The sequence below is a fragment of the Schistocerca gregaria genome, chromosome 2, assembly GCF_023897955.1.
Source record: "Schistocerca gregaria isolate iqSchGreg1 chromosome 2, iqSchGreg1.2, whole genome shotgun sequence".
NCBI classification, from domain to species: domain Eukaryota; kingdom Metazoa; phylum Arthropoda; class Insecta; order Orthoptera; family Acrididae; genus Schistocerca; species Schistocerca gregaria.
The window spans coordinates 290,068,502-290,086,655 of record NC_064921.1 but is presented as its reverse complement, the minus strand read 5'-3'; positions in this window follow the sequence as shown (position 1 = coordinate 290,086,655).

Genomic DNA, 18,154 nt, shown 5'->3' with positions numbered 1-18,154 from the left:
TTGTGTGATACAAAATGCAAGGGTGGTAATATTAAAGACTGCAACGGGAATTCCAATGCTAAGTGCAGAGGAGAGAGCAGATAGGTGGAAAGAGTACACTGAAGGCCACTGTGAGGGGGAATATTCGTCAGATGTGATAGAAGAAACAGGAGTCGATTTAGAAGAGATAGGGGATCCAGTATTAGAATTTAAGAGAGCTTTGGAAGACTTAAGATCAAATAAGGCAGAAAGGATAGATAACATTCAATCAGAATTTCTAAAATCATTGGAAGAAGTGGCAACAAAACGACTGTTTACGTTGGTGTTTAGAATGTATGAGTCGGAGGATATACTACTTGACTTTCGGAAAAATCTCCAAACAATTCTGAAGACTGTTAAGGGCTGTCAAGTGCGAGAATTAAAGCAGAATCAGCTTTTAAAAAAAGGTTCAAATAGCTCTGATCACTATGGGACTTAACTTCTGAGGTCATCAGTCCCCTAGAACTTCAGAACTACTTGAACCTAACTAATGTAAGGACATCACACACATCCGTGCCCGAGGCAGGATTCGAACCTTCGGCCGTAGCGGTTGCGCAGTTCCAGACTGTAGCGCCTAGAACCGCTCGGCCAGCACTGCCGGTTCAGCTTCACAGCTCATGCATCCAAATTGCTGACAAGAGAAATATACAGAAGAATGGAAACAATTGAGGATATGCTAGATGACGATTGTTTTTACAAAAGGTGTAAGGCGCCAGAGAGGTATTTCTGATGTTGCAGTTGATAGCGAAAGCAAAACTAAAGAATGATCAAGACGCGTTTATGGGATCTGTCGACCTGCAAAAAGCGTTCGACGATGTAAAATGGCGCAAAATATTAGAAATTCTGAGTAAAATAGGGGTCATGTGACTAGGGCCTCCCGTCGGGTAGACCGTTCGCCGGGTACAAGTCTTTCGATTTGACGCCACTTCGGCGACTTGCGCGTCGATGATGATTAGGACAACACAACACCCAGTCCCTGAGCGGAGAAAATCTCCGAGCCAGCCGGAAATCGAAACCCGGCCGTTGGGATTGACATTCTGTCGCGCTGACCACTCATCTATTGGGTGCGGACTGCAAAATGGGGTAAGCTTTGTGGAGAGACGGGTAATATACAATATGTTAGAGATCCAAGAAGGAATAATAAGAGTGGACGACCAAGAACGAAATGCTCGGATTAAAAAGGGTCTAAGATAGGGTTGTAATCTTTCAATAACGGAAATAAATGAAAGCTTCAGGAGCGGAAAGGATATCAATGCAACGATTCGCTGATGACATTGCTGTCTCGAGTGAAAGTGAAGAGGAATTTACATGATATGCTGAAAGGAATGAACAATCTAATGATGACAGACTATGGATTGAGAGTAAACCGAATAAAGACGAATGTGATGAGACGCAGCAGAAATGAGAACAGCGAGAATCTTTGCATCAGGATTGTCAAACATAGGCCTTAATTTGAGGAAGAAATTTCTGAGAATATACGTCTGAAGCACAGTATTGAATGGTAGTGAAACATGGACTGTGGGAAAACGGGAACAGAAAGGAATCGAAGCATTTGAGATGTGATGCTGAAACGTCCCCTTAGAAAAATTAATGAATTACAGTGCTGATAAACCTCTTACATTATTTGATTTTCAAACAGCTGAGCAGAACTGAACGTACTCTGACATTTCGCTCTTTACCTATCCTGATCAACACTAAAGTGACACACAATACTTATAGCGCAACGCAATCTGACTTTCAATAATCCCTACAAAAGAATGGCCCTGACTAACAATAACCTATACCTTTCACAAATCACTTACCTCACAAAGATCTTCGTTACTCGAACTACTGCAATACAGCGAACGCCACTACTGCCAGCTAAATAAAAGATTCAAACTACTGAAGGGACTAACTACTGATAGGCATAGTTAGCAAATGAAAGATTTTGATAGAGAACAAACAATGTATTTACCTTAATAGTGATCAAAGGTCTCATATATATATATATATATATATATATATATATATATATATATATATATATATATATATCAGTTCATGACATCCAGTCTTACAAATTTACTGTCTCTAATGGACACACGTCCAGATCTTCCGCTCTCAAAACTCCGACATCTCTCTCCCCACATCCACCACTGCTGGCGGCTCACCTACAACTGCGCAGCGCTACGCGCTGTTAACAGCCAACTGCCCAACGCTACGAGGATCGGTCAAAAAGTAATGCCTCCCATTTTTTTTCTACTTAAAAAAATTAAGTTAAGTGAAAAATTTGAATTTGGCGCCATTCCTCAAACCTTCTTCTGCAATCCACTGCAGTAGTAACTTTCTGTGTCAACAGGTGGCAGCACAGCAGAAGTTTGTAAGATGGCCGACATCGATGTTCGTTTGAGACAGCGTTGTGTGATTGATTTCTTGAATGCAGAAGGTGAAACGCCCATACGCATTCATGAAAGACTGAAGAAGGTGTATGGTGTTGTGACAGTAGATGTCAGCACTGTTAGACGATGGGTTCGTCGTTGTAAGGAAGCTGAAGGGCAAACACCGTTGACTGACGAAAAGCGGAGCGGCAGGCCGGTGAGTGCAGTGACTCCACACAACATTCAGCAAGTTGATGACATCATTCGTGGTGACTGTCGGGTGACTGCAGATGAAGTGTGTCGCATTATTTCTCTTAGTAAAGGCAGTGTGATCACGATTATTAAACAATTGGGGTACTCAAAAGTTTGTGCACGGTGGGTTCCAAGAATGTTAACCGATCAGAATAAACAGGCAAGGAAAACAATAGCCTCCCAACACTTGCAGCACTTCCGTTTGGAGGGAGATGAGTTTCTGAAAAAAATTGTGACCGGGGACGAAACATGGGTGCATTTTTTTGAACCCGAATCAAAGAGGCAGTCAATGGAGTGGCGTCACACAAGCTCGCCGAGGAAGAAAAAATTCAAAACTGTGCGATCGGCAGGGAAAGTTATGGCAACAGTTTTCTGGGATACAGAGGGTGTGATTCTGGTTGATTTTTTGGAGCAGGGATGCACAATAAATTCTGTTCAATACGTCACAACCCTCAAAAAACTTAAAGCACGTCTTCAGCGAGTTCGCCCAACAAAATCAATGGCAGATGTTCTTCTTTTGCATGACAATGCAAGACCACACACCAGTCGTCACACCTCTGATGAGATTGTCAAAATTGGATGGGAAGTTTTGCCTCATCCCCCATACAGCCCTGACCTGGCACCATCAGACTTCCATCTGTTCGGGCCACTAAAAGAAGCTCATCGTGGGATTCATTTTGAAGATGAGGAGGCCGTCAAAACATTCGTGCGTCAATGGCTTAGGAAGCAGAGCTGTGATGTTTACTGTGCTGGGATACATGCCCTTGTTCAAAGATGGACCAAAACTGTAGAGATGGGCGGAGATTACATTGAAAAATGACAAAATGATCCTCAGTGTTGTGGTTTTCAACCTATGTAATTGCATTGAAATTTCCTGACAATTAAACGTAGAAAAAAAAATAGGAGGCATTACTTTTTGACTGACCCTCGTACAATAGCGACTATTGCAACGCCTACCAGCCACAGACTGCACACAGCACAGCACGTGATTTTCATACAGAGCGCTACGTGGCGTTCCCAACATAAAAACCTAAACAGCCTACTTACAGTGCTACAGGAAAATGTTGAAAGGTAAGGAGTGAGGTGGTTCTGCGCAGAATCCGAGAGGAAAGGAATATGTGGGAAACACTGTCAAGGGGAACCGACAGGATGATAAGACATCAGGTAAGACATAAGCGAATGACCTGCATGGTACTACAGGGGGCTGTAAAAGGCAAAAACAGGAGGGGAACACTGAGACTGGAATACATACAGCAAATAATTGAGGATTGCAAGTGGTACTCTGAGATGAAGAGGTTGGCAGAAGAGAGGAATTCGTGGGGGGCTGCAAATAACCAGTGAGAAGACTGATGACCCCCTCCTCCACACACACACACACACACACACACACAACAAAAAGAAAAAAAGTGAAAGGTTTAGATGTTCAGTTTTCCCATGCATTGTTGGAAAGTGGAACGGTTGAAGAACCTTCTGCCAGGCACATAAGTGTGAACTGCAGAGTACTGATTAAGATCTAGATACAGCCGTGATCTTTCGACAAGGTATTGCAAGAGCATATCAACCTGGTGCTGGATTGCCGAAGGACTGGCACTCCACCATTCGCCATGTACTTCGATTACTGAACTCTTCCTTAGAGTTGAAGCGGCATATAATGGCAACAACATGCGCTTATCTGTCGTCGACTAGATACCCAGCTGGTGTTGTTGCAAGTGATGTTAGCTGTGTGCACTGAATTGCGCACACGTTATACCCTGAATCACCTAGAAACTGAAAGTTGGATCTGAAAGTGCAGATTCATTTTTATAAATAGTACTTATGTCTCTTAGTCCCGCAAAACAGTGCCTGCAATATTGAGCAAAAACATCTACTGACCATCCTTCTATTAGCCTTACACGGTCCTTGGACTGTCTATTTGTGGCATTCCTGAAGGGAGTTTTCATGTTTGGTGTCCTGCTAGGGTCCTTATCTAATTAGGGGCTTTATCAGTCGTCTGCATTTCGTGTACGGGGTGATTATAAATAGCCATTCGCCACATCAGAAGGCTCCTGTGGAAAAAGAGTGATTGTGGAAACATAATGAATAAGCCATTGAAAGAGACACATTTTAATTTCCACGTGCGAAGGTAATATTTGTTAACTGCGCTAGTTCCAGGTTGCAGACGTTGCTCAGTGTGACGACCATCTTCATCCACGAAAACCTAGGAGGTTGAACGGCTGTCATTTCGCATCGTTCACAGTTCTTTTAGAACGGAGGACCATGGAATGTTCACCTGTCGTTACACAGCTTGAGAACTGTTTGAAGATCGCACATTGCGTCTCCAGCGTTCTCTGCCGTGGCACAGTGACATGTTGTGGTGCAATTGGCCGTCGGACTCTCCCAGGAGCAATTCCTAAATCGTCTGTTAATTGGAACTTCCAAACCACGTTCTACAACCCCGGTACGGAAAGAGGACCTCTCCGCACCAACTCGCAAAGAGCAGCATCACTTCTGCTGTTGTGTTGATAAAATAAATTGACGGGTAAAGCCCTGCTTATCTTGTCCAGATCAGTATTGACTGCATGCAGCAGTAATGCGCACTGATGTTTCTCTTTCAACACTACGTCACCATACCATCAACAGTGCATAACTGTAAGTGATGACACTAAAACTACGAACGACGCAAATCCCGCGGCGCACATTCTGAACGTCAATCCTATAAAGCTGGGTACTCATACGAAAAAAGTTTTCCGTCTGTAGTATGTAACGCATCCTCTTATATTATTATGTTTTGCTATTGTTGTTAGAAAAATCTTCATTCAGTCGGTCGTCGAAAGTTTGAAATCAAAGTTATTGTGGATGTCGCGTAATAAATATTTCGCGTGAAGCGCTGTTGCGACACAGGCAAAGATCAACTGTGGAAACAAATCCACTGAATACTACAAATAATGTTATTAAAGAATACAACCGACTGACTACATAAATAAGAGGGCACGTACATTCGCGAATGAGAGGTCAATGGGGGAAAAGGCGTTAATACTGTGTAGAAAATATAGTTACGCTCGTACACACTCAAATGTATGCGAACATAACGAACGGGATAGAGGCACGTACATTTTGAGAATAATCATCCCCCGTGGCCTGGATAAAAAGAATTAGAGTTAAATGCATTTATTAATCTTAGAACGTAAATGCGTGGACTTCGAAATTAAATGAAGAAAAGACTGGAGGTTCGGAATATCGCGGAAAATACACTCCTGGAAATTGAAATAAGAACACCGTGAATTCATTGTCCCAGGAAGGGGAAACTTTATTGACACATTCCTGGGGTCAGATACATCACATGATCACACTGACAGAACCACAGGCACATAGACACAGGCAACAGAGCATGCACAATGTCGGCACTAGTACAGTGTATATCCACCTTTCGCAGCAATGCAGGCTGCTATTCTCCCATGGAGACGATCGTAGAGATGCTGGATGTAGTCCTGTGGAACGGCTTGCCATCCCATTTCCACCTGGCCCCTCAGTTGGACCAGCGTTCGTGCTGCACGTGCAGACCGCGTGAGACGACGCTTCATCCAGTCCCAAACATGCTCAATGGGGGACAGATCCGGAGATCTTGCTGGCCAGGGTAGTTGACTTACACCTTCTAGAGCACGTTGGGTGGCATGGGATACAAGTGGACGTGCATTGTCCTGTTGGAACAGCAAGTTCCCTTGCCGGTCTAGGAATGGTAGAACGATGGGTTCGATGACGGTTTGGATGTACCGTGCACTACTCAGTGTCTCCTCGACGATCACCGGAGATGTACGGCCAGTGTAGGAGATCGCTCCCCACACCATGATGCCGGGTGTTGGCCCTGTGTGCCTCGGTCGTATGCAGTCCTGATTGTGGCGCTCACCTGCACGGCGCCAAACACGCATACGACCATCATTGGCACCAAGGCAGAAGCGACTCTCATCGCTGAAGACGACACGTCTCCATTCGTCCCTCCATTCACGCCTGTCGCGACACCACTGGAGGCGGGCTGCACGATGTTGGGGCGTGAGCGGAAGACGGCCTAACGGTGTGCGGGACCGTAGCCCAGCTTCATGGAGACGGTTGCGAATGGTCCTCGCCGATACCCCAGGAGCAACAGTGTCCCTAATTTGTTGGGAAGTGGCGGTGCGGTCCCCTACGGCACTGCGTAGGATCCTACGGTCTTGGCGTGCATCCGTGCGTCGGTGCGGTCCGGTCCCAGGTCGACGGGCACGTGCACCTTCCGCCAACCACTGGCGAAAACATCGATGGCAAACTGGCTGACATTGACGGTGGCGGTGCACAAATGCTGCGCAGCTAGCGCCATTCGACGGCCAACACCGCGGTTCCTGGTGTGTCCGCTGTGTCGTGCGTGTGATCACTGCTTGTACAGCCCTCTCGCAGTGTCCGGAGCAAGTATGGTGGGTCTGACACACCGGTGTTAATGTGTTTTTTTTTCCATTTGCAGGAGTGTATATTGAAATTGACGGTAGCGGCCACGAAAGGAAAAAAAAATGAACACTTTCACGTACCTCTATTGCTGAGCAGCGTCGCCGTGAAGATCGTCGCCTCCATGTAAATTCTCTGCATAAAATTAAAATAGTAGTAATAATTTTCCAGAATTTCAGGAGCTGGGACTCAGGGTATCGCAAAAGACGAAATCGCTCTGCTTCAAAATCTTTTTCATTATTTAATCCAAAGTTATCAGTAAGAAATGGCACAACACTTCTTAAAACTAGGACAGGATAACAGCGAAAGGTAACTTATTCTAAAACTAATAAACGAAGAGCGTAAAGCTTGTTTTGTTCAGCAAATGCTTTACGCATTAATCTCTAGTAGTTGATTTAGTGTCTATATATATTCACAAAAGTTTTTTTATATAGTTCCTTTACATTGCCCCCTTGGGCGAATTGTCCGAAGAAATGTCAAATTCCGGGCAATGAGCCCAACCACTTTACACACTGGTAGTTCTGGACTCCTCTACACACGTACTTATATGGCGTTGTTCATTTCTTTAATGGAGTTCTCTTCATCACGTAGTTTATATAGTTCTGCTGCTGGTACTGGTACTTAGCAAGGAAAACAAAACGTACACACCAGGGCACACAAAATACTTGCATACTAGATACCAAAATTACTACATCGTCGTTTACATTAAATAAATTGATATTACGTTACATCGTCTTTTACATCAAATCTTTTAGATCAAATACATGGACATTACATTACATCGTCTTTTAGATCAAATTTATAGTTCAGTTCTTTACGACGACTCACAGTGTCATTGTTCCTACGTACAAAAAACATCTTCAGTCACACATTGACAATAACATTACACTTCACAAGTCTTTTCTATGATTCTGCAGTTAATTTTTTGCTGAAAATAGAAAGTTTTATAAGAACGTCGTATATTTTGGTGTATCGATCCAGGCTGTATGGTTGCATGGGTTGGGTTGGGTTGTTTGGGGGAAGAGACCAAACTGCGAGGTCATCGGTCTCATCGGATTAGGGAAGGACGTCGGCGTGACCTTTCAAAGGAACCATCCCGGCATTTGCTTGCAGCGATTTAGGGAAATCACGGAAAACCTAAATCAGGATGGCCGGACGCGGGATTGAACCGTCGTCCTCCCGAATGCGATTCCAGTGTGCTAATCACTGCGCCACCTCGCTTGGTATGGTTGCAAGAGTATCTGTAGTAGTAAGTGGGAGAACTTCTTCCTTATAGTTGCTTATGCTCGCCACTTCCTCCCTCTTCTATACCAGGATCTATTTGATAATGTCCTTTCAGGGTTTCATAGTTGCCTCACCATGGGCAAGATAAATATGTAACAAATCAAATTCACAGAGATTAGTACTTATTATAGCTTAACACTAACAGATACACGAAGATGGGTACTGCTCAATGAAAATGTTTTGTAACGTGGGACGTAAATCATGAGCTGTAGTGGTAAGATTTTATTTAGTAGGTTAGGAAATCGAGTATAGATGCCTCTTTGCACTATGGTGAGCGTCCATTTGAACGTAGATTTTAGCTTCCTATTCAAATTGCCGTCCAGTAGTGGTGGGCAGGAAATCGCGTATCTGTTAGAAATCACAGTGATTGAGAAGTCACAGATATCACAGTAACAACTTTACAAAATCTAACTGCGATTTCAGTCACAGTTAGCAGTCGCAAGTAGCATTTCACAATAAACGCCGTGAGCCATCTGTCGGCCGAATTCCATACTGCTTTCTGCAATTTCAGTGACAAATCGCAACTAAGAGTCGCAAGTAGCAACTAAAAAGCGCAGTTAACAGTGCCATCTGTTGGCCAAAGTTCGTACTACGCTCATCTCTGCGACACGCTATCGAGTCAAATTGCGATTTCCGTGACAAATCGCAACTAAGAGTCACAAATAGCAACTAAAAAGCGCAGTTAACATTCTTTTCCTAGTGCCATCTGTTGAACGACGTACGTACTTCGTTATAAGAGCCTTGTGCCTCACAAGATCGGTGTGCTGTGTATGCGTATGAAGGACTTATTTCATTAGTGGTACAAGTCCATTTTTGTTCATTTTGAGATACGGAGTCGTAAAGTTAAATTAGCGCTGAAAAATCTGCAGTTGAGATGCCAGAAATATTCAAGCATATGCCTTCTTGTTAGAAATGAACCTTTATATTATAGACAGAAAAGTGGAGGTAATGGACTTGTACCACTATTGAAATAAGCCCTTCACATTATATGACGACATGCACATTGAGCATCAGTTATGATTGGTCAAACACAGCTGTGACTCTGAATGTATTATATTAATAAGAAGCAACATTACCTTTTTCTCCTGAAAATATCAAATAACGTAACAAATATGAACCTTTATATTATAGACAGAAAAGTGGAGGTAATGGACTTGTACCACTATTGAAATAAGCCCTTCACATTATATGACGACATGCACATTGAGCATCAGTTATGACTGGTCAAACACAGCTGTGACTCTGAATGTATTATATTAATAAGAAGCAACATTACCTTTTTCTCCTGAAAATATCAAATAACGTAACAAATGTGATTCTGCTTCCAATATGACAATGTTGGTTAATACTCCACATGCCTACAGGACTTCGCAATGTTAACACAGCAGAACTCAGACATCTGTATAAGTGTAGTGAAATTAAAACATCAATATTGAGTCATATGAGTGCCTCACTTTTATTCCAGCACAGTTCAAGACTCGGGATAAAAGTTTTGCCCCTGGTGTTCTACATGGCAACTTCACACACACGAACTTTTTGCCGACACTACAACCACCTACATAAGTAAGCTTTTCCTGCGTTACTTTCAAGTACTGCACTTAAGCTATTCCTGATTTAACTGGAAGATCTGTACTTCCCACTTTCATATCAACGGCCTCAAAATGCATATTCTATACCTCGGGCTATGTTACAGGTCAGTGTCACACCAAGATTGTGGAGGGGGGGGGGGGGGCGGCATGTCACTGTTCAACTAGTGTTTACCAGTAAATATGTGGCGGAAATTTACGGGTATAGGACGGCTTAAACATGTGGAAAATGAGATTTTCATTATTCAATCACTGTATTTAACATTTATTGTTCCTTTAAAATCGCATAACAATTTCAATAAAACACAGTTTAATCACTCATCTGCACACTTATTTCACAATTATGTCACTTTTAAACTGCAAAGCCTCTAAGAGCTGTCTTGAATCTTCACGAGTCTCTCTCAATAGCCTTGATGTGGATAGATACGTACAGAAACTAGTAATCAAGAGTCAGAACTGTGTCTGCAAAATCACAAGGATTATTAAAAAATTTTTGCTGTCACTAATTACAAGCAATATAATTGACAGAGTAGATTGCTAATATTTGCTGTAATGAAAGCCACTCAATGGGGTATATTTCACATTTGCAAGAACGATCTCATTGAAGTAATTAAGTGCATCGAAACACTTAGAAACTAACCTCTCGTCTGACGAAAACGGTCTAAAGACGCAGTGGCAATTTCTCCAGATCTTTTGGCAATGATATTTTCAGTTATCAATTTACTGAGTGACTGAAATGTAGTTCGGGTACCTGTGAACATAACAATATGATAGAATTCATTTTCTAAACACGAACTATTACGCTACTTTATGGCTACTTACATATTAATTATACTATTAATATTTTCACAGTTGTTTCTTTAACACATAATTAAAGCCAACGGAAGAACAAACGTAAAACTTACTTACCAATGACAGATTTGTTGAGATGCAATGTTCTGTGTGAGCAGAAGTAACTTTTTCATACGGTGGTAAGTCGCAGAAATCGCAGAAGTCACAGAAATCGCAGAAGTAGCAGAAGTCACAGAAATCGCAGAAGTAGCAGAAGTCGCAGAAGTAGCAGAAGTCACAGAAATCGCGGAAGTAGCAGAAATCACAGAAATAGCAGTGGCGGAGGGATACACGACCTACGTTCCTTAACTGCGACTCCTAACTGCGACAAATCACAGTTAAGAATAGCAGATACTGAAAAGTAGCATTCACAGAAATCACTGATATCGGAAAATCGCAGTTTAGCCCATCACTACCGTCCAGCTTCACGCTGTCAATCAATAATGTGCCACTTACAAACAACCGCACGCACAACAATGAGTCTGGCGGCACGCTAGGCGCCGTTCGGAGTCCAGTAGTCGTACGAACACCGCCGGACAGCGATGTCGCGCGCCGATCAATACGTTTCCGTGAAGTGTTTTGTGCAGCGTTCGTAGCGTTTACGAAACTAATGCATCTGCTTCCACTCGATGTACTTCTTGGCTGTGAGAAGGGGCCACAGGGAACCTCCTACCGTCTCTGCACGAAGGGAAGTAGTGCGCTTTATTATTTAGCTTGTCAGCGGCACACTGTCCTATGCGTCGCACAAACACTCGTACCGCAACAGGCTTTCTCGGTTTACCAAGTCTTCTTTATTTCGAAGGAGAAGGCTTGTGGTATAATAGTATTCTCACTGGTTCCTATGCGTGTATCTCACATGTCACTGCCAATGAATAATTCACTATCGTTGGGTAACTATACACCGTCTCGTTGATTTTCTTTGTCCCCCCCCCCCCCCCCAAAAAAAAAATTATATCTCGTGAGACCAGTGGCAGGTATTTAGTAGTTTATACCCACGTTCTTTATTTGCTCCTGTTTTCTCTTTCAAAACTTTATCGGGGTACATATTGCTCAAAATATTTCATTATTGAAGTCGTCTGTGAATGTGTTCACAGAACATGCGTGCCTCTAGTACTATAGTTCGCAATCGCGATACTATCTGACATCTCACAGGGCATAAGAGAACACGTTTTCGTGAACAGTAGCAACTCCTTAACTTAGGATCGTGTTATAGACGCACTTACACTTTGAAATGACGCTCCAAAAAATGAATGTACAAAAAGAACTTTTAGAAATTGTCTCCAAATGAGGCAAAATCTGTTCATTTAAGAATTTCATCTGTACGTCACCCAAGATTGTAACAACGCATGGTACACATCAAGTAGAAAGAAATAAAAAAATCTAAATAAATAAATCACTATACTATAATTCATACAAAAATAGAAAAATTAAAATGTTAGGCAGTACAAACTACAGATTGATAATGAAGCTTGGCCGCTATACGCTATACTGCTTTCTGAGGCTGTCTCTGTATCAGCGGCACATATATATTAAGAGAAAATCAGTGCATACATTGCTCTAAAGTCAGCATAGGTTCTTGGTACTCTAATGCCGAAGATAAGACCAATTATTAAAACTTTCTGGTGTTGCTGAGTGTCAAGTAGTGTACTTCTAAGTGATCTTGGTAATATTCTGTAACGTAGATCGTTAGTGACGTAAGATTAATATAGTTGCTTCTCTTCGCCGATTGAAGCCTCGTAGCATCTCGATGAACGCCGCCTGTAAAGAATTAAGGTTGTTTCGGCAGTGTCCAATTTCTCTGCCCGTCAGTTTCCTGCAACTTACCTCGTACATATTTCTTTTACTTTATTCCAGAAGAGACGGTATTAAGTGTGCCTCATATCATATTTACAAATCGTACACTTTATTTAGATCAGTTTGTCGTGCGTATGGTGTATAACACGCTAAACTTTCATTATCAGTCAGAAATCATACATCATCAGAACATTAAAAAAAATTAATATCGTTTTGCCCGATGATTCATAAATAACGCCTTGTGGTGTGGACACAAAAAAAACTCTTTGCAACGTCGCATGTACTTGCGTGACCGTATATTTATGTACCCTAGAGAGTCCACTATTTTCTGTAACTTACCCTGTGCCTTATATTCTTGAAACACAAGTGGTAAAAAAAATTAGATCTACTTTGTAGCGAGGTCTGTGCTAATTGTTCGCTCCAGAATCCTTTGTACATAAACTTAAAACTAAAATACCACTGTGATCAGAAACTATTCAGTCAACATTCCAAGTACATCCTATGTTAACATTGTTAGTCATCAATTGACGTGTATGTCCTAGCTTGCTCGTATATTGAGTCCACAATTACTGACAAATGTAAACAGAAGTAGTGAAATGCTCTAATTCACGTAGCTGCATAGGCAGATATACCTACTTTAACCTAATCGTATTTCTTCTTTTTACCATAGTTTAATTATTTCACTCGTGTGCATAGATAGATATAAAGTGTGATACTTAAAAATGGTGCAATTTCCTCAAATGTCTGATCGCATAAAGTCTTTTGATTTTACCATTGTGAGGATACGCAAATAAATAACATCCGTCATGCGGTATATGTACAATAGTATACGGACAAGTATATCTTATCTGCCACTTAGCGTTTTTCTTGGCTGACAGAGAAGATTTCACATGGGGCTTAAGTAATACTTTTTCTCTAACAACAAATCTGGTAACACCAGGTAGCTGTTTGTGAAAATGTTTCTTACGGCGTTGAGCTTGTTCTGTAATAGAGATCAATACCTATCTTACCTTGGAACGCCCCCAGGGGTATCTATGATCAACATTGGGGCGCATGATGAGGCCACGTTTAGTTGAACGCCCAAGTATTGCTGTTTGTAGGTCTTTCGTCCGTCACTTCTATAATATTCACCCCCGACGTGTTGTTACTCCATTGCACATTGCGATCATGATTTTGCCCTGAGTTTACAGGCGTAATGTTACTTTGAGCTTGAGACTGATAGCGTTGATTGCTAATCGGGTACTGCCACTGGGGACTTCGTGGCTTAGCCGTGCTGCTGCTAAACTGAGGCTGAAAATTACTGTGAGCTTCACCCCACTGATTTCCGTTATCGTTTCTATTCCAGTTTCGCCTGGGTAGTTCCTGCCCAATTTTTTCTTTTAAATCCTGGATTAAAATTTTGATTATAGTTGCTTTTGAAATTGCCTCCCGAATTCGGGCCTGGCATATACGCTGCTGCGGCGGAATCGACAAAAGCCGGTCGTGACTCAGCCGCGCACGCTACATTGTTGAGGCCGTTTTGCAGCTGGCGCTGCGTAGGCTGGTTGCCACCGCTGCTACGGAAATTATTTTGATTGGTGTGGCTTTGTCTTGCGTCTTCATTATTTAACTCAATAGAGTCCAAGACAGATAGAAAATACTCCAAATTGCTTTACTTGTACTAGCTTTTCCCGAATGTTTAGCGGTAGTTTAGCTTTCAGAATGCGTAGGACGCCCGTGTGTGACACTGATTCATCCCAAAATCTTGTTTTATTTAAATATTTCTCAAAGTACTTTCGGAGTGATCCAAGTTTTGGATTATATTGTTCAGGGTTGAATAAGGCTTTTCTTAATCTCTCTTGCACGTCATGTGACTAATACTTTGAAAGAAACGCTTTTTCAAATTTTTCTAATGTCTGACAAGTTTCTGACATTTGCATCGCCCATAACGTTCCATCGCCTTGGATACAACCCGTATCATATAGTATCTTTTGCTGTTCCGACTACGTTTTAGGCAATACATTTTTGAATGACTTTATAAAAATTACCGGATGCACGGAATTTTTTCCGGGATAAACACTTGAAATTGATGGTGTTTTATGAGACTCTCTTCTAACAAAACTGATGACAAAGTGGGGTTCAGCTATCTGCTGTTCCCTTCTTTCGTCACTGTGTCGTAGGTTACCGTACACCTCATGGTTTGATGAATACACATGTACATTCGGGATAGGATATTGACTGACCGCACTATCGGTCTTACCTGTGGGTATGTTGTCAAGTTCTTTTGCTGCATGTTGGTTTCGTTCTTTCATTGTACCAAGTTTCTTGTTTAATTGCTCGACTATTTGATTCTGCCAACCTGCTGGGTCCTGTTTCAAAGTTTTCTGTATCTAGCCTACGTCAGTTTGCAGTTTAACTACAGTGCAGTGTATACTTGCTCCATTGTGTTACTTATTGCTTTTTGTAGCTCTGTTTGTACGGTTTATGTGTGTGTCTTTTTCTTCTAAAAAGTCCTCGAATTGCTATTTTTGCTGTTTTGTCAAGTTCTCAACGTCATTTACAGCTTCCTGTATTTTTGTATTGAGCTCGGTTTGCTGTACACTCATGGCATTCAGTTAACTTATTTATCTGATTTGGCACGTCCTTAACTGTGGTTTTCAAATTATCAATATCCCGATTCGTACAGTTTAGATCTTCACGCACCACTTCTATTACCTGATCCGCTACCTTCCTTTTTAGTTGTGTCAGTTGTGTCGTCAGGTTATTGTGCATTTCAGTAAGAGTTTTTACATCAGTGTCTAGCTTGTTCATTTGGTCTGTTCCATTCCCTATCTGTGCTGTGACATTTTCCACCGGTGCATTCATTTGAGCGGTTACATTCCCTATTTGCGTTGTGACATCTTCTATCTGCGTTGTGGCAATTTCGTCCTGTGCATTCATTTGGGCTGTTACATTCCCTATCTGTGCTGTTATTCGTAACATCTGCATAATGCCTGACTCTGCTAGACCTGGTACATGTGCCGAATCCGGAACAGTTTCTAGAGTTGATATATTTTCGTCTGTCGCTTGCGACTGAGTACCACTAGTCGCTGCGAGTGCGGTATCTGTATCTGAATTGTTTTCTATCTCTGTGTCAGGTATAGGTTGAGCAACTAATTCCTCATCTGACGAATTATCCATCAGTTTGATTTGTGATTTTAATTTCACCGTAGCTGTCTGTAATCATAAACCAGCGTGCAGCCGAACTTCACTACTATTGCGGCTCGTACTACACGTAAACAAATCACAGATGACGTCGCGCTCTTTCGAGTAATTCAATGTAGTAAAATATATCTCTGGTAAAACTGTAGACTGATAAATGACTTTTGCAATCAATGAAAGTGATCCGCCATTTTGTGACGCATTCAAGTATATTATACTAACAGCAATGTACAAATCGTCTAAAAAAATTGAACTTCTGAAAAAATGCGTACTACGCTGTGGGTGTCGGAAAAATGCTATTCAGTCCCACATTTACGGTCAGCTAAAAGCGTAGTACTGCTGTTGCTCTTTACTTACGTGTTTTCTTTTGCCGGTCGTTTCCTTAGTAGTCGGTTAAAAATTTGATGCTCCAGAAGTTCCTCCTTTTTTCCAAATTTTTCTTTTATTGATGTATGTGAATTTTATGGGCTGATTTCATTAATAAATTTGGTGATCTTATAATCAGTTACCGTAACATGTAACAGAAACAACTCGTTATAGTCGCAATAATGGATGGGATAAATTACTTGAGTATTTCCACTTAAAATATGTACTAAATTTTTCTGAAAATTAACAAACATCAAGGCACTCGGTCGCCATTTGTAACGCGTCCTCCTATGTTATTATGTTTTGCTCTTGTTGTTGCGAGAAAAATCTTTATTCAGTCGGTCGTCGAAATTTTAAAAAAAAAAGTTATTGTCGATGTCGCGTAATAAATATTTCGCGTGAAGCGCTGTTGCGACGCAAAGATCCATTGTGGAAACTAAGCCACTGAATACTACAAATAATGTTATTAAAGCATACAGCCGACTGACTACATCAAATAAGAGGGCACGTACATTCGCGAATGAGAGGTCAAGGGGGAAAAAACGTTAATACTGTGTAGGAAATATAGTTACGCTTGTACACACTCAAATGTATGCCAACATAACGAACGGGATAGAGGCACCTACATTTTGAGTGTAATCATCCCCCGTGGCCTGGATAAAAAGAATTACAATTAAACGCATTTATTCATCGTAGAATGTAAATGCGTGGACTTCAAAATTAAATGAAAAGAAGGGCACAGGTTCTGAATGTCGCGGCAAATATATGGAAATTGACGGTAGCGGCCACGAAAGGAATAAGATGAACACATTCACGCACCTCTATTGTTGAGCAGCGTCGCCGTGAAGATCGTCGTCTCCATCTAAATTCTCTGCATAAAATTAAAATAATAGTAATAATTTTCCAGAATTTCAGGAGCTGGGACTCATGGTATCACAAAAGACGAAATCGCTCTGCTTCAAAATCACTTTCACTATTTAACCCAATGTTATCAGTAAGAAATGGCACTACACTTCTTAGCACTAGGACAGGATAACAGCGGAGGGTAACTTATTCTAAAACTAATAAACGAAGAGCGTAAAGCTTCTTTTGTTCAGCAAATGCTTTACGCTGGTAGTTGAACCATAGAGTAAATATCTCTGGAGTGAGCATTGCGTTCTGCGCATGTTGTCAGCATTAAACCAGGGTTGTCATGTGTTTTCGGGACTTCGCTGTGCGTGTGTGCTTTCCGCAGTGTTTGAATTTTATAATATCAATAGTTTTTGTTGTGTTTTCACCGTTTGTTGATAGTGTAATAGCGATTGTGAATTACTGTTGTTGCTAAGAATGCAAAGAAAAATGTGTGAAAGGAGGGATAGTAACTTTTCATGGCTATGTTTAAACATTTCGATACGCATTATAATTAAGGATTGATTCTGTAGACCTATTTCTTTACGATTTTATGACTATATAATAGATATTATGGCTCGTACAAAAGCTTATAAACAATCGCTTCCTCTCGTAAATTTGCTAGTGGAACTGGAAAGGGAACGGTTAGTTGTTTCAGCAAATACTATCCTCCATGCATTTATCAGTGACTTGTCGATTATGTATATAGGTTTGAAAGACGAGAGACAGATAAATTCAATAGAGTGGGAGTCTGTAACTGTCTTCGTATAATATGTGTGTCCAAACATTTATGTTTAATATAAAGTTACAGTAGGAGACCATGTTAAGTCTGTCTAGGACATTGAGAATGATTATGTGTGATTTATATTTTAGTTTCCCGAAGGAGGAACAACGAGTAAAGATGTGGCTCCAGAAAATAAGGAGAAGTAATTTTGTCCCCTCACAATATTCCGAAGTATGTTCAAAACACTTTAAAGATTAATGTTTAGACAGAGAAAAATTTGGACGTGTGTGGCCGAAGGTAGATGCTATACCAACTATTTTTAATTTTCCGCAGCACCTTCTCCCAATTTATGCATTCAGCTTAAATACATTTTCTGCACAAATCAAATAAAAAACAGAATAGTGTAGCTAATCAAAGTACACATT